Below are 20,284 nucleotides of genomic sequence, written 5' to 3'. Positions count from 1 at the left end.
CGTGTAATGTGACTGCCAGAGTTCGGTTCATGCAAAATCTTAAGGTCCTAGGTCAACTACAAGGCAGCAAAAGCAGCCAAAAACTGAATTTTCAAAAACTAAAACTTGAATTTCTGTGCCCCTTTCTTGGTGACTGCAACAACTTAGAAGCTTCTACTTCGTACATAGTGGTGCGACCGCAAACGTCATCACGCGGAATTAGTTGCCAGACGATAAATGTAAACGTTTCTGAAAGTAATGCGTCCAATGTGAAGATTTTAAGTTACGTCATTTCGAAAACAAATGTTGAAAACGTTATGTTTTATGCGGTTTTTACTACGAATTACCACTTCTCGCTTTTTCTCGTGTAATGTGGCTGCCAGAGTTCGGTTCATGCAAAATCTTAAGGTCCTAGGTCAACTACAAGGCAGCAAAAGCAGCCAAAAACTGAATTTTCAAAAACTAAAACTTGAATTTCTGTGCCTCTTTCTTGGTGACTGCAACAACTTAGAAGCTTCCACTTCGTACAGAGTGGTGCGACCGCAAACGTCATCACGCGGCATTAGTTGCCAGACGATAAATGTAAACGTTTCTGAGAGTAATGCGTCCAATGTGAAGATTTTCAGTTACGTCGATACGAAAACAATGTAGAAAACGTTATGTTTTCTGCGGTTTTTACTATGAATTACCACTTCTCGCTTTTCCTCGTGTAATGTGGCTGCCAGAGTTCGGTTCATACAAAATCTAAGGGTCCTAGGTCAACTACAAGGCAGCAAAAGCAGCCAAAAACTGAATTTTCAAAATCTAAAACTTGAATTTCTGTGCCTCTTTCTTGGTGACTGCAACAACTTAGAAGCTTCTACTTCGTACAGAGTGGTGCGACCGCAAACGTCATCACGCAGCATTAGTTGCCAGACGATAAATGTAAACGTTTCTGAGAGTAATGCGTCCAATGTGAAGATTTTCAGTTACGTCATTTTGAAAACAAATGTTGAAAACGTTATGTTTTCTGCTTTTTTTACTACGAATTACCACTTCTCGCTTTTTCTCGTGTAATGTGGCTGCCAGAGTTCGGTTCATGCAAAATCTTAAAGTCCTAGGTCAACTACAAGGCAGCAAAAGCAGCCAAAAACGGAATTTTCAAAAACTAAAACTTGAATTTCTGTGCCTCTTTCTTGGTGACTGCAACAACTTAGAAGCTTCTACTTCGTACAGAGTGGTGCGACCGCAAGCGTCATCACGCGGCATTAGTTGCCAGACGATAAATGTAAACGTTTCTGAGAGTATTGCGTCCAATGTGAAGATTTTCAGTTACGTCGATACGAAAACAATGTAGAAAACGTTATGTTTTCTGCGGTTTTTACTACGAATTACCACTTCTCGCTTTTTCTCGTGTAATGTGGCTGCCAGAGTTCGGTTCATGCAAAATCTTAAGGTCCTAGGTCAACTACAAGGCAGCAAAAGCAGCCAAAAACTGAATTTTCAAAAACTAAAACTTGAATTTCTGTGCCCCTTTCTTGGTGACTGCAACAACTTAGAAGCTTCTACTTCGTACATAGTGGTGCGACCGCAAACGTCATCACGCGGAATTAGTTGCCAGACGATAAATGTAAACGTTTCTGAAAGTAATGCGTCCAATGTGAAGATTTTAAGTTACGTCATTTCGAAAACAAATGTTGAAAACGTTATGTTTTATGCGGTTTTTACTACGAATTACCACTTCTCGCTTTTTCTCGTGTAATGTGGCTGCCAGAGTTCGGTTCATGCAAAATCTTAAGGTCCTAGGTCAACTACAAGGCAGCAAAAGCAGCCAAAAACTGAATTTTCAAAAACTAAAACTTGAATTTCTGTGCCTCTTTCTTGGTGACTGCAACAACTTAGAAGCTTCCACTTCGTACAGAGTGGTGCGACCGCAAACGTCATCACGCGGCATTAGTTGCCAGACGATAAATGTAAACGTTTCTGAGAGTAATGCGTCCAATGTGAAGATTTTCAGTTACGTCGATACGAAAACAATGTAGAAAACGTTATGTTTTCTGCGGTTTTTACTATGAATTACCACTTCTCGCTTTTCCTCGTGTAATGTGGCTGCCAGAGTTCGGTTCATACAAAATCTAAGGGTCCTAGGTCAACTACAAGGCAGCAAAAGCAGCCAAAAACTGAATTTTCAAAATCTAAAACTTGAATTTCTGTGCCTCTTTCTTGGTGACTGCAACAACTTAGAAGCTTCTACTTCGTACAGAGTGGTGCGACCGCAAACGTCATCACGCAGCATTAGTTGCCAGACGATAAATGTAAACGTTTCTGAGAGTAATGCGTCCAATGTGAAGATTTTCAGTTACGTCATTTTGAAAACAAATGTTGAAAACGTTATGTTTTCTGCTTTTTTTACTACGAATTACCACTTCTCGCTTTTTCTCGTGTAATGTGGCTGCCAGAGTTCGGTTCATGCAAAATCTTAAAGTCCTAGGTCAACTACAAGGCAGCAAAAGCAGCCAAAAACGGAATTTTCAAAAACTAAAACTTGAATTTCTGTGCCTCTTTCTTGGTGACTGCAACAACTTAGAAGCTTCTACTTCGTACAGAGTGGTGCGACCGCAAGCGTCATCACGCGGCATTAGTTGCCAGACGATAAATGTAAACGTTTCTGAGAGTATTGCGTCCAATGTGAAGATTTTCAGTTACGTCGATACGAAAACAATGTAGAAAACGTTATGTTTTCTGCGGTTTTTACTACGAATTACCACTTCTCGCTTTTTCTCGTGTAATGTGGCTGCCAGAGTTCGGTTCATGCAAAATCTTAAGGTCCTAGGTCAACTACAAGGCAGCAAAAGCAGCCAAAAACTGAATTTTCAAAAACTAAAACTTGAATTTCTATGCCTCTTTCTTGGTGACTGCAACAACTTAGAAGCTACTACTTCGTACAGAGTGATGCAACCGCAAACGTCATCACGCGGCATTAGTTGCCAGACGATAAATGTAAACGTTTCTGAGAGTAATGCGTCCAATGTGAAGATTTTCAGTTACGTCATTTTGAAAACAAATGTTGAGAACGTTATGTTTTCTGCGGTTTTTACTAGGAATTACCACTTCTCGCTTTTTCTCGTGTAATGTGGCTGCCAGAGTTCGGTTCATGCAAAATCTAAAGGTCCTAGGTCAACTACAAGGCAGCAAAAGCAGCCAAAAACTGAATTTTCACAAACTAAAACTTGAATTTCTGTGCCTATTTCTTGGTGACTGCAACAACTTAGAAGCTTCTACTTCGTACAGAGTGGTGCGACCGCAAACTTCATCACGCGGCATTAGTTGCCAGACGATAAATGTAAACGTTTCTGAGAGTATTGCGTCCAATGTGAAGATTTTCAGTTACGTCATTTCGAAAACAAATGTTGAAAACGTTATGTTTTCTGGGGTTTTTACTACGAATTACCACTTCTCGCTTTTTCTCGTGTAATGTGGCTGCCAGAGTTCGGTTCATGCAAAATCTTAAGGTCCTAGGTCACCTACAAGGCAGCAAAAGCAGCCAAAAACTGAATTTTCAAAAACTAAAACTTGTATTTCTGTGCCTCTTTCTTGGTGACGGCAACAACTTAGAAGCTTCTACTTCGTACAGAGTGGTGCGACCGCAAACGTCATCACGCGGCATTAGTTGCCAGACGATAAATGTAAACGTTTCTGAGAGTAATGCGTCCAATGTGAAGATTTTCAGTTACGTCGATACGAAAACAATGTAGAAAACGTTATGTTTTCTGCAGTTTTTACTACGAATTACCACTTCTCGCTTTTTCTCGTGTAATGTGGCTGCCAGAGCTCGGTTCATGCAAAATCTTGAGGTCCTAGGTCAACTACAAGGCAGCAAAAGCAGCCAAAAACTGAATTTTCAAAAACAAAAACTTGAATTTCTGTGCCTCTTTCTTGGTGACTGCAACAACTTAGAAGCTTCTACTTCGTAAAGAGTGGTGCGACCGCAAACGTCATCACGCGGCATTAGTGGCCAGACGATAAATGTAAACGTTTCTGAGAGTAATGCGTCCAATGTGAAGATTTTCAGTTACGTCGATACGAAAACAATGTAGAAAACGTTATGTTTTCTGCGGTTTTTACTACGAATTACCACTTCTAGCTTTTTCTCGAGTAATGTGGCTGCCAGAGTTCGGTTCATGCAAAATCTTAAGGTCCTAGGTCTACTAAAAGGCAGCAAAAGCAGCCAAAAACTGAATTTTCAAAAACAAAAACTTGAATTTCTGTGCCTCTTTCTTGGTGACTGCAACAACTTAGAAGCTTCTACTTCGTACAGAGTGGTGCGACCGCAAACGTCATCACGCTGCATTAGTTGCCAGACGATAAATGTAAACGTTTCTGAGATTAATGCGTCCAATGTGAAGATTTTCAGTTACGTCGATACGAAAACAAATGTTGAAAACGTTATGTTTTCTGGAGTTTTTACTACGAATTACCACTTCTCGCTTTTTCTCGTGTAATGTGGCTGCCAGAGTTCGGTTCACGCAAAATCTTAAGGTCCTAGGTCAACTACAAGGCAGCAAAAGCAGCCAAAAACTGAATTTTCAAAAACTAAAACTTGAATTTCTGTGCCTCTTTCTTGGTGACTGCAACAACTTAGAAGCTTCTACTTCGTACAGAGTGGTGCGACCGCAAACGTCATCACGCTGCATTAGTTGCCAGACGATAAATGTAAACGTTTCTGAGAGTAATGCGTCCAATGTGAAGATTTTCAGTTACGTCATTTCGAAAACAAATGTTGAAAACGTTATGTTTTCTGCGGTTTTCACCAAGAATTACCACTTCTCGCTTTTTCTCGTGTAATGTGGCTGCCAGAGTTCGGTTCATGCAAAATCTTAAGGTCCTAGGTCAACTACAAGGCAGCAAAAGCAGCCAAAAACTGAATTTTCAAAAACTAAAACTTGAATTTCTGTGCCTCTTTCTTGGTGACTGCAACAACTTAGAAGCTTCTACTTCGTACATAGTGGTGCGACCGCAAACGTCATCACGCGGAATTAGTTGCCAGACGATAAATGTAAACGTTTCTGAGAGTAATGCGTCCAATGTGAAGATTTTAAGTTACGTCATTTCGAAAACAAATGTTGAAAACGTTATATTTTATGCGGTTTTTACTACGAATTACCACTTCTCGCTTTTTCTCGTGTAACGTGGCTGCCAGAGTTCGGTTCATGCAAAATCTTAAGGTCCTAGGTCAACTACAAGGCAGCAAAAGCAGCCAAAAACTGAATTTTCAAAAACTAAAACTTGAATTTCTGTGCCTCTTTCTTGGTGACTGCAACAAGTTAGAAGCTTCCACTTCGTACAGAGTGGTGCGACCGCAAACGTCATCACGCGGCATTAGTTGCCAGACGATAAATGTAAACGTTTCTGAGAGTAATGCGTCCAATGTGAAGATTTTCAGTTACGTCGATACGAAAACAATGTAGAAAACGTTATGTTTTCTGCGGTTTTTACTATGAATTACCACTTCTCGCTTTTCCTCGTGTAATGTGGCTGCCAGAGTTCGGTTCATACAAAATCTAAGGGTCCTAGGTCAACTACAAGGCAGCAAAAGCAGCCAAAAACTGAATTTTCAAAATCTAAAACTTGAATTTCTGTGCCTCTTTCTTGGTGACTGCAACAACTTAGAAGCTTCTACTTCGTACAGAGTGGTGCGACCGCAAACGTCATCACGCGGCATTAGTTGCCAGACGATAAATGTAAACGTTTCTGAGAGTAATGCGTCCAATGTGAAGATTTTCAGTTACGTCATTTTGAAAACAAATGTTGAAAACGTTATGTTTTCTGCTTTTTTTACTACGAATTACCACTTCTCGCTTTTTCTCGTGTAATGTGGCTGCCAGAGTTCGGTTCATGCAAAATCTTAAAGTCCTAGGTCAACTACAAGGCAGCAAAAGCAGCCAAAAACGGAATTTTCAAAAAGAAATACTTGAATTTCTGTGCCTCTTTCTTGGTGACTGCAACAACTTAGAAGCTTCTACTTCGTACAGAGTGGTGCGACCGCAAACGTCATCACGCGGCATTAGTTGCCAGACGATAAATGTAAACGTTTCTGAGAGTATTGCGTCCAATGTGAAGATTTTCAGTTACGTCGATACGAAAACAATGTAGAAAACGTTATGTTTTCTGCGGTTTTTACTACGAATTACCACTTCTCGCTTTTTCTCGTGTAATGTGGCTGCCAGAGTTCGGTTCATGCAAAATCTTAAGGTCCTAGGTCAACTACAAGGCAGCAAAAGCAGCCAAAAACTGAATTTTCAAAAACTAAAACTTGAATTTCTATGCCTCTTTCTTGGTGACTGCAACAACTTAGAAGCTACTACTTCGTACAGAGTGATGCAACCGCAAACGTCATCACGCGGCATTAGTTGCCAGACGATAAATGTAAACGTTTCTGAGAGTAATGCGTCCAATGTGAAGATTTTCAGTTACGTCATTTTGAAAACAAATGTTGAAAACGTTATGTTTTCTGCGGTTTTTACTACGAATTACCACTTCTCGCTTTTTCTCGTGTAATGTGGCTGCCAGAGTTCGGTTCATGCAAAATCTAAAGGTCCTAGGTCAACTACAAGGCAGCAAAAGCAGCCAAAAACTGAATTTTCACAAACAAAAACTTGAATTTCTGTGCCTCTTTCTTGGTGACTGCAACAACTTAGAAGCTTCTACTTCGTAAGGAGTGGTGCGACCGCAAACGTCATCACGCGGCATTAGTTGCCAGACGATAAATGTAAACGTTTCTGAGAGTATTGCGTCCAATGTGAAGATTTTCAGTTACGTCATTTCGAAAACAAATGTTGAAAACGTTATGTTTTCTGGGGTTTTTACTACGAATTACCACTTCTCGCTTTTTCTCGTGTAATGTGGCTGCCAGAGTTCGGTTCATGCAAAATCTTAAGGTCCTAGGTCACCTACAAGGCAGCAAAAGCAGCCAAAAACTGAATTTTCAAAAACTAAAACTTGAATTTCTGTGCCTCTTTCTTGGTGACGGCAACAACTTAGAAGCTTCTACTTCGTACAGAGTGGTGCGACCGCAAACGTCATCACGCGGCATTAGTTGCCAGACGATAAATGTAAACGTTTCTGAGAGTAATGCGTCCAATGTGAAGATTTTCAGTTACGTCGATACGAAAACAATGTAGAAAACGTTATGTTTTCTGCAGTTTTTACTACGAATTACCACTTCTCGTTTTTTCTCGTGTAATGTGGCTGCCAGAGCTCGGTTCATGCAAAATCTTGAGGTCCTAGGTCAACTACAAGGCAGCAAAAGCAGCCAAAAACTGAATTTTCAAAAACAAAAACTTGAATTTCTGTGCCTCTTTCTTGGTGACTGCAACAACTTAGAAGCTTCTACTTCGTACAGAGTGGTGCGACCGCAAACGTCATCACGCGGCATTAGTTGCCAGACGATAAATGTAAACGTTTCTGAGAGTATTGCGTCCAATGTGAAGATTTTCAGTTACGTCGATACGAAAACAATGTAGAAAACGTTATGTTTTCTGCGGTTTTTACTACGAATTAACACTTCTCGCTTTTTCTCGTGTAATGTGGCTGCCAGAGTTCGGTTCACGCAAAATCTTAAGGTCCTAGGTCAAATACAAGGCAGCAAAAGCAGCCAAAAACTGAATTTTCAAAAACTAAAACTTGAATTTCTATGCCTCTTTCTTGGTGACTGCAACAACTTAGAAGCTACTACTTCGTACAGAGTGATGCAACCGCAAACGTCATCACGCGGCATTAGTTGCCAGACGATAAATGTAAACGTTTCTGAGAGTAATGCGTCCAATGTGAAGATTTTCAGTTACGTCATTTTGAAAACAAATGTTGAAAACGTTATGTTTTCTGCGGTTTTTACTACGAATTACCACTTCTCGCTTTTTCTCGTGTAATGTGGCTGCCAGAGTTCGGTTCATGCAAAATCTAAAGGTCCTAGGTCAACTACAAGGCAGCAAAAGCAGCCAAAAACTGAATTTTCACAAACTAAAACTTGAATTTCTGTGCCTCTTTCTTGGTGACTGCAACAACTTAGAAGCTTCTACTTCGTACAGAGTGGTGCGACCGCAAACTTCATCACGCGGCATTAGTTGCCAGACGATAAATGTAAACGTTTCTGAGAGTATTGCGTCCAATGTGAAGATTTTCAGTTACGTCATTTCGAAAACAAATGTTGAAAACGTTATGTTTTCTGGGGTTTTTACTACGAATTACCACTTCTCGCTTTTTCTCGTGTAATGTGGCTGCCAGAGTTCGGTTCATGCAAAATCTTAAGGTCCTAGGTCACCTACAAGGCAGCAAAAGCAGCCAAAAACTGAATTTTCAAAAACTAAAACTTGAATTTCTGTGCCTCTTTCTTGGTGACGGCAACAACTTAGAAGCTTCTACTTCGTACAGAGTGGTGCGACCGCAAACGTCATCACGCGGCATTAGTTGCCAGACGATAAATGTAAACGTTTATGAGAGTAATGCGTCCAATGTGAAGATTTTCAGTTACGTCGATACGAAAACAATGTAGAAAACGTTATGTTTTCAGCGGTTTTTACTACGAATTACCACTTCTCGCTTTTTCTCGTGTAATGTGGCTGCCAGAGCTCGGTTCATGCAAAATCTTGAGGTCCTAGGTCAACTACAAGGCAGCAAAAGCAGCCAAAAACTGAATTTTCAAAAACAAAAACTTGAATTTCTGTGCCTCTTTCTTGGTGACTGCAACAACTTAGAAGCTTCTACTTCGTAAAGAGTGGTGCGACCGCAAACGTCATCACGCGGCATTAGTGGCCAGACGATAAATGTAAACGTTTCTGAGAGTAATGCGTCCAATGTGAAGATTTTCAGTTACGTCGATACGAAAACAATGTAGAAAACGTTATGTTTTCTGCGGTTTTTACTACGAATTACCACTTCTAGCTTTTTCTCGAGTAATGTGGCTGCCAGAGTTCGGTTCATGCAAAATCTTAAGGTCCTAGGTCAACTAAAAGGCAGCAAAAGCAGCCAAAAACTGAATTTTCAAAAACAAAAACTTGAATTTCTGTGCCTCTTTCTTGGTGACTGCAACAACTTAGAAGCTTCTACTTCGTACAGAGTGGTGCGACCGCAAACGTCATCACGCTGCATTAGTTGCCAGACGATAAATGTAAACGTTTCTGAGAGTAATGCGTCCAATGTGAAGATTTTCAGTTACGTCGATACGAAAACAAATGTTGAAAACGTTATGTTTTCTGGGGTTTTTACTACGAATTACCACTTCTCGCTTTTTCTCGTGTAATGTGGCTGCCAGAGTTCGGTTCACGCAAAATCTTAAGGTCCTAGGTCAACTACAAGGCAGCAAAAGCAGCCAAAAACTGAATTTTCAAAAACTAAAACTTGAATTTCTGTGCCTCTTTCTTGGTGACTGCAACAACTTAGAAGCTTCTACTTCGTACAGAGTGGTGCGACCGCAAACGTAATCACGCTGCATTAGTTGCCAGACGATAAATGTAAACGTTTCTGAGAGTAATGCGTCCAATGTGAAGATTTTCAGTTACGTCATTTCGAAAACAAATGTTGAAAACGTTATGTTTTCTGCGGTTTTCACCAAGAATTACCACTTCTCGCTTTTTCTCGTGTAATGTGGCTGCCAGAGTTCGGTTCATGCAAAATCTTAAGGTCCTAGGTCATCTACAAGGCAGCAAAAGCAGCCAAAAACTGAATTTTCAAAAACTAAAACTTGAATTTCTGTGCCTCTTTCTTGGTGACTGCAACAACTTAGAAGCTTCTACTTCGTACAGAGTGGTGCGACCGCAAGCGTAATCACGCTGCATTAGTTGCCAGACGATAAATGTAAACGTTTCTGAGAGTAATGCGTCCAATGTGAAGATTTTCAGTTACGTCATTTTGAAAACAAATGTTGAAAACGTTATGTTTTCTGCGGTTTTTACTACGAATTACCACTTCTCGCTTTTTCTCGTGTAATGTGGCTGCCAGAGTTCGGTTCATGCAAAATCTTAAGGTCCTAGGTCAACTACAAGGCAGCAAAAGCAGCCAGAAACTGAATTTTCAAAAACTAAAACTTGAATTTCTGTGCCCCTTTCTTGGTGACTGCAACAACTTAGAAGCTTCTACTTCGTACATAGTGGTGCGACCGCAAACGTCATCACGCGGAATTAGTTGCCAGACGATAAATGTAAACGTTTCTGAGAGTAATGCGTCCAATGTGAAGATTTTAAGTTACGTCATTTCGAAAACAAATGTTGAAAACGTTATGTTTTATGCGGTTTTTACTACGAATTACCACTTCTCGCTTTTTCTCGTGTAATGTGGCTGCCAGAGTTCGGTTCATGCAAAATCTTAAGGTCCTAGGTCAACTACAAGGCAGCAAAAGCAGCCAAAAACTGAATTTTCAAAAACTAAAACTTGAATTTCTGTGCCTCTTTCTTGGTGACTGCAACAACTTAGAAGCTTCTACTTCGTACAGAGTGGTGCGACCGCAAACGTCATCACGCGGCATTAGTTGCCAGACGATAAATGTAAACGTTTCTGAGAGTAATGCGTCCAATGTGAAGATTTTCAGTTACGTCGATACGAAAACAATGTAGAAAACGTTATGTTTTCTGCGGTTTTTACTATGAATTACCACTTCTCGCTTTTCCTCGTGTAATGTGGCTGCCAGAGTTCGGTTCATACAAAATCTAAAGGTCCTAGGTCAACTACAAGGCAGCAAAAGCAGCCAAAAACTGAATTTTCAAAATCTAAAACTTGAATTTCTGTGCCTCTTTCTTGCTGACTGCAACAACTTAGAAGCTTCTACTTCGTACAGAGTGGTGCGACCGCAAACGTCATCACGCGGCATTAGTTGCCAGACGATAAATGTAAACGTTTCTGAGAGTAATGCGTCCAATGTGAAGATTTTCAGTTACGTCGATACGAAAACGATGTAGAAAACGTTATGTTTTCTGCGCTTTTTACTACGAATTACCACTTCTCGCTTTTTCTCGTGTAATGTGGCTGCCAGAGTTCGGTTCATGCAAAATCTTAAAGTCCTAGGTCAACTACAAGGCAGCAAAAGCAGCCAAAAACGGAATTTTCAAAAACAAATACTTGAATTTCTGTGCCTCTTTCTTGGTGACTGCAACAACTTAGAAGCTTCTACTTCGTACAGAGTGGTGCGACCGCAAACGTCATCACGCGGCATTAGTTGCCAGACGATAAATGTAAACGTTTCTGAGAGTATTGCGTCCAATGTGAAGATTTTCAGTTACGTCGATACGAAAACAATGTAGGAAACGTTATGTTTTCTCCCGTTTTTACTACGAATTACCACTTCTCGCTTTTTCTCGTGTAATGTGGCTGCCAGAGTTCGGTTCATGCAAAATCTTAAGGTCCTAGGTCAACTACAAGGCAGCAAAAGCAGCCAAAAACTGAATTTTCAAAAACTAAAACTTGAATTTCTATGCCTCTTTCTTGGTGACTGCAACAACTTAGAAGCTACTACTTCGTACAGAGTGGTGCGACCGCAAACGTCATCACGCGGCATTAGTTGCCAGACGATAAATGTAAACGTTTCTGAGAGTAATGCGTCCAATGTGAAGATTTTCAGTTACGTCATTTTGAAAACAAATGTTGAAAACGTTATGTTTTCTGCGGTTTTTACTACGAATTACCACTTCTCGCTTTTTCTCGTGTAATGTGGCTGCCAGAGTTCGGTTCATGCAAAATCTTAAGGTCCTAGGTCAACTACAAGGCAGCAAAAGCAGCCAAAAACTGAATTTTCACAAACTAAAACTTGAATTTCTGTGCCTCTTTCTTGGTGACTGCAACAACTTAGAAGCTTCTACTTCGTACAGAGTGGTGCGACCGCAAACTTCATCACGCGGCATTAGTTGCCAGACGATAAATGTAAACGTCTCTGAGAGTATTGCGTCCAATGTGAAGATTTTCAGTTACGTCTTTTCGAAAACAAATGTTGAAAACGTTATGTTTTCTGGGGTTTTTACTACGAATTACCACTTCTCGCTTTTTCTCGTGTAATGTGGCTGCCAGAGTTCGGTTCATGCAAAATCTTAAGGTCCTAGGTCACCTACAAGGCAGCAAAAGTAGCCAAAAACTGAATTTTCAAAAACTAAAACTTGAATTTCTGTGCCTCTTTCTTGGTGACGGCAACAACTTAGAAGCTTCTACTTCGTACAGAGTGGTGCGACCGCAAACGTCATCACGCGGCATTAGTTGCCAGACGATAAATGTAAACGTTTCTGAGAGTAATGCGTCCAATGTGTAGATTTTCAGTTACGTCGATACGAAAACAATGTAGAAAACGTTATGTTTTCTGCAGTTTTTACTACGAATTACCACTTCTCGCTTTTTCTCGTGTAATGTGGCTGCCAGAGTTCGGTTCATGCAAAATCTTGAGGTCCTAGGTCAACTACAAGGCAGCAAAAGCAGCCAAAAACTGAAATTTCAAAAACAAAAACTTGAATTTCTGTGCCTCTTTCTTGGTGACTGCAACAACTTAGAAGCTTCTACTTCGTAAAGAGTGGTGCGACCGCAAACGTCATCACGCGGCATTAGTGGCCAGACGATAAATGTAAACGTTTCTGAGAGTAATGCGTCCAATGTGAAAATTTTCAGTTACGTCGATACGAAAACAATGTAGAAAACGTTATGTTTTCTGCGGTTTTTACTACGAATTACCACTTCTAGCTTTTTCTCGAGTAATGTGGCTGCCAGAGTTCGGTTCATGCAAAATCTTAAGGTCCTAGGTCAACTAAAAGGCAGCAAAAGCAGCCAAAAACTGAATTTTCAAAAACAAAAACTTGAATTTCTGTGCCTCTTTCTTGGTGACTGCAACAACTTAGAAGCTTCTACTTCGTACAGAGTGGTGCGACCGCAAACGTCATCACGCTGCATTAGTTGCCAGACGATAAATGTAAACGTTTCTGAGAGTAATGCGTCCAATGTGAAGATTTTCAGTTACGTCGATACGAAAACAAATGTTGAAAACGTTATGTTTTCTGGGGTTTTTACTACGAATTACCACTTCTCGCTTTTTCTCGTGTAATGTGGCTGCCAGAGTTCGGTTCACGCAAAATCTTAAGGTCCTAGGTCAACTACAAGGCAGCAAAAGCAGCCAAAAACTGAATTTTCAAAAACTAAAACTTGAATTTCTGTGCCTCTTTCTTGGTGACTGCAACAACTTAGAAGCTTCTACTTCGTACAGAGTGGTGCGACCGCAAACGTAATCACGCTGCATTAGTTGCCAGACGATAAATGTAAACGTTTCTGAGAGTAATGCGTCCAATGTGAAGATTTTCAGTTACGTCATTTCGAAAACAAATGTTGAAAACGTTATGTTTTCTGCGGTTTTCACCAAGAATTACCACTTCTCGCTTTTTCTCGTGTAATGTGGCTGCCAGAGTTCGGTTCATGCAAAATCTTAAGGTCCTAGGTCAACTACAAGGCAGCAAAAGCAGCCAAAAACTGAATTTTCAAAAACTAAAACTTGAATTTCTGTGCCTCTTTCTTGGTGACTGCAACAACTTAGAAGCTTCCACTTCGTACAGAGTGGTGCGACCGCAAGCGTAATCACGCTGCATTAGTTGCCAGACGATAAATGTAAACGTTTCTGAGAGTAATGCGTCCAATGTGAAGATTTTCAGTTACGTCGATACGAAAACAAATGTTGAAAACGTTATGTTTTCTGCGGTTTTTACTACGAATTACCACTTCTTGCTTTTTCTCGTGTAATGTGGCTGCCAGAGTTCGGTTCATGCAAAATCGTAAGGTCCTAGGTCAACTACAAGGCAGCATAAGCAGCCAAAAACTGAATTTTCAAAAACTAAAACTTGAATTTCTGTGCCTCTTTCTTGGTGACTGCAACAACTTAGAAGCTTCTACTTCGTACAGAGTGGTGCGACCGCAAACGTCATCACGCGGCATTAGTTACCAGACGATAAATGTAAACGTACGATAAATGTAAACGTTTCTGAGAGTAATGCGTCCAATGTGAAGATTTTCAGTTACGTCGATACGAAAACAATGTAGAAAACGTTATGTTTTCTGCGGTTTTTACTACGAATTACCACTTCTCGCTTTTTCTCGTGTAATGTGGCTGCCAGAGTTCAGTTCATGCAAAATCTTAAGGTCCTAGGTCAACTAAAAGGCAGCAAAAGCAGCCAAAAACTGAATTTTCAAAAACAAAAACTTGAATTTCTGTGCCTCTTTCTTGGTGACGGCAACAACTTAGAAGCTTCTACTTCGTACAGAGTGGTGCGACCGCAAACGTCATCACGCGGCATTAGTTGCCAGACGATAAATGTAAACGTTTCTGAGAGTAATGCGTCAAATGTGAAGATTTTCAGTTACGTCATTTCGAAAACAAATGTTGAAAACGTTATGTTTTCTGCGGTTTTTACTACGAATTACCACTTCTCGCTTTTTCTCGTGTAATGTGGCTGCCAGAGTTCGGTTCATGCAAAATCTTAAGGTCCTAGGTCAACTACAAGGCAGCAAAAGCAGCCAAAAACTGAATTTTCAAAAACAAAAACTTGAATTTCTGTGCCTCTTTCTTGGTGACTGCAACAACTTAGAAGTTTCTACTTCGTACAGAGTGGTGCGACGGCAAACGTCATCACGCGGCATTAGTTGCCAGACGATAAATGTAAACGTTTCTGAGAGTAATGCGTCCAATGTGAAGATTTTCAGTTACGTCATTTCGAAAACAAATGTTGAAAACGTTATGTTTTCTGCGGTTTTTACTACGAATTACCACTTCTCGCTTTTTCTCGTGTAATGTGGCTGCCAGAGTTCGGTTCATGCAAAATCTTAAGGTCCTAGGTCAACTACAGGGCAGCAAAAGCAGCCAAAAACTGAATTTTCAAAAACTAAAACTTGAATTTCTGTGCCTCTTTCTTGGTGACTGCAACAACTTAGAAGCTTCTACTTCGTACAGAGTGGTGCGACCGCAAACGTCATCACGCGGCATTAGTTGCCAGACGATAAATGTAAACGTTTCTAAGAGTAATGCGTCCAATGTGAAGATTTTCAGTTACGTCGATACGAAAACAATGTAGAAAACGTTATGTTTTCTGCGGTTTTTACTACGAATTACCACTTCTCGCTTTTTCTCGTGTAATGTGGCTGCCAGAGTTCGGTTCTTGCAAAATCTTAAGGTCCTAGGTCAACTACAAGGCAGCAAAAGCAGCCAAAAACTGAATTTTCAAAAACTAAAACTTGAATTTCTGTTCCTCTTTCTTGGTGACGGCAACAACTTAGAAGCTTCTACTTCGGACAGTGTGGTGCGACCGCAAACGTCATCACGCGGCATTAGTTGCCAGACGATAAATGTAAACGTTTCTGAGACTAATGCGTCCAATGTGAAGATTTTCAGTTACGTCGATACGAAAACAATGTAGAAAACGTTATGTTTTCTGCGGTTTTTACTACGAATTACTACTTCTCGCTTTTTCTCGTGTAATGTGGCTGCCAGAGTTCGGTTCATGCAAAATCTTAAGGTCCTAGGTCAACTACAAGGCAGCAAAAGCAGCCAAAAACTGAATTTTCAAAAACTAAAACTTGAATTCTGTGCCTCTTTCTTGGTGACTGCAACAACTTAGAAGCTTGTACTTCGTACAGAGTGGTGCGACCGCAAAACTCATCACACGGCATTAGTTGCCAGACGGTAAATGTAAACGTTTCTGAGAGTAATGCGTCCAATGTGAAGATTTTCAGTTACGTCGATACGAAAACAATGTAGAAAACGTTATGTTTTCTGCGGTTTTTACTACGAATTACCACTTCTCGCTTTTTCTCGTGTAATGTGGCTGCCAGAGTTCGGTTCATGCAAAATCTTAAGGTCCTAGGTCAACTACAAGGCAGCAAAAGCAACCAAAAACTGAATTTTCAAAAACAAAAACTTGAATTTCTGTGCCTCTTTCTTGGTGACTGCAACAACTTAGAAGCTTCTACTTCGTACAGAGTGGTGCGACCGCAAACGTCATCACGCGGCATTAGTTGCCAGACGATAAATGTAAACGTTTCTGAGAGTAATGCGTCCAATGTGAAGATTTTCAGTTACGTCGATACGAAAACAATGTAGAAAACGTTATGTTTTCTGCGGTTTTTACTACGAATTACCACTTCTCGCTTTTTCTCGTGTAATGTGGCTGCCAGAGTTCAGTTCATGCAAAATCTTAAGGTCCTAGGTCAACTACAAGGCAGCAAAAGCAGCCAAAAACTGAATTTTCAAAAACTAAAACTTGAATTTCTGTGCCTCTTTCTTGGTGACTGCAATAACTTAGAAGCATCTACTTCGTACAGAGTGGTGCGACAGCAAACGTCAACACGCGGCATTAGTTGCCAGACGATAAATGTAAAAGGTTCTGAGAGTAATGCGTCCAATGTGAAGATTTTCAGTTACGTCGATACGAAAACAATGTAGAAAACGTTATGTTTTCTGCGGTTTTTACTACGAATTACCACTTCTCGCTTTTTCTCGTGTAATGTGGCTGCCAGAGTTCGGTTCATGCAAAATCTTAAGGTCCTAGGTCAACTACAAGGCAGCAAAAGCAGCCAAAAACTGAATTTTCAAAAACAAAAACTTGAATTTCTGTGCCTCTTTCTTGGTGACGGCAACAACTTAGAAGCTTCTACTTCGTACAGAGTGGTGCGACCGCAAACTTCATCACGCGGCATTAGTTGCCAGACGATAAATGTAAACGTTTCTGAGAGTAATGCGTCCAATGTGAAGATTTTCAGTTACGTCATTTCGAAAACAAATGTTGAAAACGTTATGTTTTCTGCGGTTTTTACTACGAATTACCACTTCTCGCTTTTTCTCGTGTAATGTGGCTGCCAGAGTTCGGTTCTTGCAAAATCTTAAGGTCCTAGGTCAACTACAAGGCAGCAAAAGCAGCCAAAAACTGAATTTTCAAAAACTAAAACTTGAATTTCTGTGCCTCTTTCTTGGTGACGGCAACAACTTAGAAGCTTCTACTTCGGACAGTGTGGTGCGACCGCAAACGTCATCACGCGGCATTAGTTGCCAGACGATAAATGTAAACGTTTCTGAGAGTAATGCGTCCAATGTGAAGATTTTCAGTTACGTCGATACGAAAACAATGTAGAAAACGTTATGTTTTCTGCGGTTTTTACTACGAATTACTACTTCTCGCTTTTTGTCGTGTAATGTGGCTGCCAGAGTTCGGTTCATGCAAAATCTTAAGGTCCTAGGTCAACTACAAGGCAGCAAAAGCAGCAAAAAACTGAATTTTCAAAAACTAAAACTTGAATTCTGTGCCTCTTTCTTGGTGACTGCAGCAACTTAGAAGCTTGAACTTCGTACAGAGTGGTGCGACCGCAAAACTCATCACGCTGCATTAGTTGCCAGACGATAAATGTAAAAGGTTCTGAGAGTAATGCGTCCAATGTGAAGATTTTCAGTTACGTCGATACGAAAACGATGTAGAAAACGTTATGTTTTCTGCGGTTTTTACTACGAATTACCACTTCTCGCTTTTCTCGTGTAATGTGGCTGCCAGAGTTCGGTTCATGCAAAATCTTAAGGTCCTAGGTCAACTACAAGGCAGCAAAAGCAGCCAAAAACTGAATTTTCAAAAACAAAAACTTGAATTTCTGTGCCTCTTTCTTGGTGACGGCAACAACTTAGAAGCTTCTACTTCGTACAGAGTGGTGCGACCGCAAACGTCATCACGCGGCATTAGTTGCCAGACGATAAATGTAAACGTTTCTGAGAGTAATGCGTCCAATGTGAAGATTTTCAGTTACGTCATTTCGAAAACAAATGTTGAAAACGTTATGTTTTCTGCGGTTTTTACTACGAATTACCACTTCTCGCTTTTTCTCGTGTAATGTGGCTGCCAGAGTTCGGTTCATGCAAAATCTTAAGGTCCTAGGTCAACTACAAGGCAGCAAAAGCAGCCAAAAACTGAATTTTCAGAAACTAAAATTGAATTTCAGTGCCTCTTTCTTGGTGACTGCAACATCTTAGAAGCTTCTACTTCGTACAGAGTGGTGCGACGGCAAACGTCATCACGCGGCATTAGTTGCCAGACGATAAATGTAAACGTTTCTGAGAGTAATGCGTCCAATGTGAAGATTTTCAGTTACGTCATTTCGAAAACAAATGTTGAAAACGTTATGTTTTCTGCGGTTCTTACTACGAATTACCACTTCTCGCTTTTTCTCGTGTAATGTGGCTGCCAGAGTTCGGTTCATGCAAAATCTTAAGGTCCTAGGTCAACTACAAGGCAGCAAAAGCAGCCAAAAACTGAATTTTCAAAAACTAAAACTTGAATTTCTGTGCCTCTTTCTTGGTGACTGCAACAACTTAGAAGCTTCTACTTCGTACAGAGTGGTGCGACGGCAAACGTCATCACGCGGCATTAGTTGCCAGACGATAAATGTAAACGTTTCTGAGAGTAATGCGTCCAATGTGAAGATTTTCAGTTACGTCAATTCGAAAACAAATGTTGAAAACGTTATGTTTTCTGCGGTTTTTACTACGAATTACCACTTCTCGCTGATTCTCGTGTAATGTGGCTGCCAGAGTTCGGTTCATGCAAAATCTTAAGGTCCTAGGTCAACTACAAGGCAGCAAAAGCAGCCAAAAACTGAATTTTCAAAAACTAAAACTTGAATTTCTGTGCCCCTTTCTTGGTGACTGCAACAACTTAGAAGCTTCTACTTCGTACAGAGTGGTGCGACCGCAAACGTCATCACGCGGCATTAGTTGCCAGACGATAAATGTAAACGTTTCTGAGAGTAATGCGTCCAATGTGAAGATTTTCAGTTACGTCGATACGAAAACAATGTAGAAAACGTTATGTTTTCTGCGGTTTTTACTACGAATTACCACTTCTCGCTTTTTCTCGTGTAATGTGGCTGCCAGAGTTCGGTTCTTGCAAAATCTTAAGGTCCTAGGTCAACTACAAGGCAGCAAAAGCAGCCAAAAACTGAATTTTCAAAAACTAAAACTTGAATTTCTGTGCCTCTTTCTTGGTGACGGCAACAACTTAGAAGCTTCTACTTCGGACAGTGTGGTGCGACCGCAAACGTCATCACGCGGCATTAGTTGCCAGACGATAAATGTAAACGTTTCTGAGAGTAATGCGTCCAATGTGAAGATTTTCAGTTACGTCGATACGAAAACAATGTAGAAAACGTTATGTTTTCTGCGGTTTTTACTACGAATTACCACTTCTCGCTTTTTCTCGTGTAATGTGGCTGCCAGAGTTCGGTTCATGCAAAATCTTAAGGTCCTAGGTCAACTACAAGGCAGCAAAAGCAGCCAAAAACTGAATTTTCAAAAACAAAAACTTGAATTTCTGTGCCTCTTTCTTGGTGACTGCAACAACTTAGAAGCTTCTACTTCGTACAGAGTGGTGCGACCGCAAACGTCATCACGCGGCATTAGTTGCCAGACGATAAATGTAAACGTTTCTGAGAGTAATGCGTCCAATGTGAAGATTTTCAGTTACGTCGATACGAAAACAATGTAGAAAACCTTATGTTTTCTGCGGTTTTTACTACGAATTACCACTTCTCGCTTTTTCTCGTGTAATGTGGCTGCCAGAGTTCGGTTCATGCAAAATCTTAAGGTCCTAGGTAAACTACAAGGCAGCAAAAGCAGCCAAAAACTGAATTTTCAAAAACTAAAACTTGAATTTCTGTGCCTCTTTCTTGGTGACGGCAACAACTTAGAAGCTTCTACTTCGGACAGTGTGGTGCGACCGCAAACGTCATCACGCGGCATTAGTTGCCAGACGATAAATGTAAACGTTTCTGAGAGTAATGCGTCCAATGTGAAGATTTTCAGTTACGTCGATACGAAAACAATGTAGAAAACGTTATGTTTTCTGCGGTTTTTACTACGAATTACTACTTCTCGCTTTTTGTCGTGTAATGTGGCTGCCAGAGTTCGGTTCATGCAAAATCTTAAGGTCCTAGGTCAACTACAAGGCAGCAAAAGCAGCCAAAAACTGAATTTTCAAAAACTAAAACTTGAATTCTGTGCCTCTTTCTTGGTGACTGCAGCAACTTAGAAGCTTGTACTTCGTACAGAGTGGTGCGACCGCAAAACTCATCACGCTGCATTAGTTGCCAGACGATAAATGTAAAAGGTTCTGAGAGTAATGCGTCCAATGTGAAGATTTTCAGTTACGTCGATACGAAAACGATGTAGAAAACGTTATGTTTTCTGCGGTTTTTACTACGAATTACCACTTCTCGCTTTTCTCGTGTAATGTGGCTGCCAGAGTTCGGTTCATGCAAAATCTTAAGGTCCTAGGTCAACTACAAGGCA

Source organism: Schistocerca serialis, chromosome 12 (assembly GCF_023864345.2).
Source record: "Schistocerca serialis cubense isolate TAMUIC-IGC-003099 chromosome 12, iqSchSeri2.2, whole genome shotgun sequence".
In the NCBI taxonomy this organism is placed as follows: Eukaryota; Metazoa; Arthropoda; class Insecta; order Orthoptera; family Acrididae; genus Schistocerca; species Schistocerca serialis.
The sequence above is the reverse complement of the archived record's forward strand: the minus strand, read 5'-3'. Positions refer to the sequence as shown.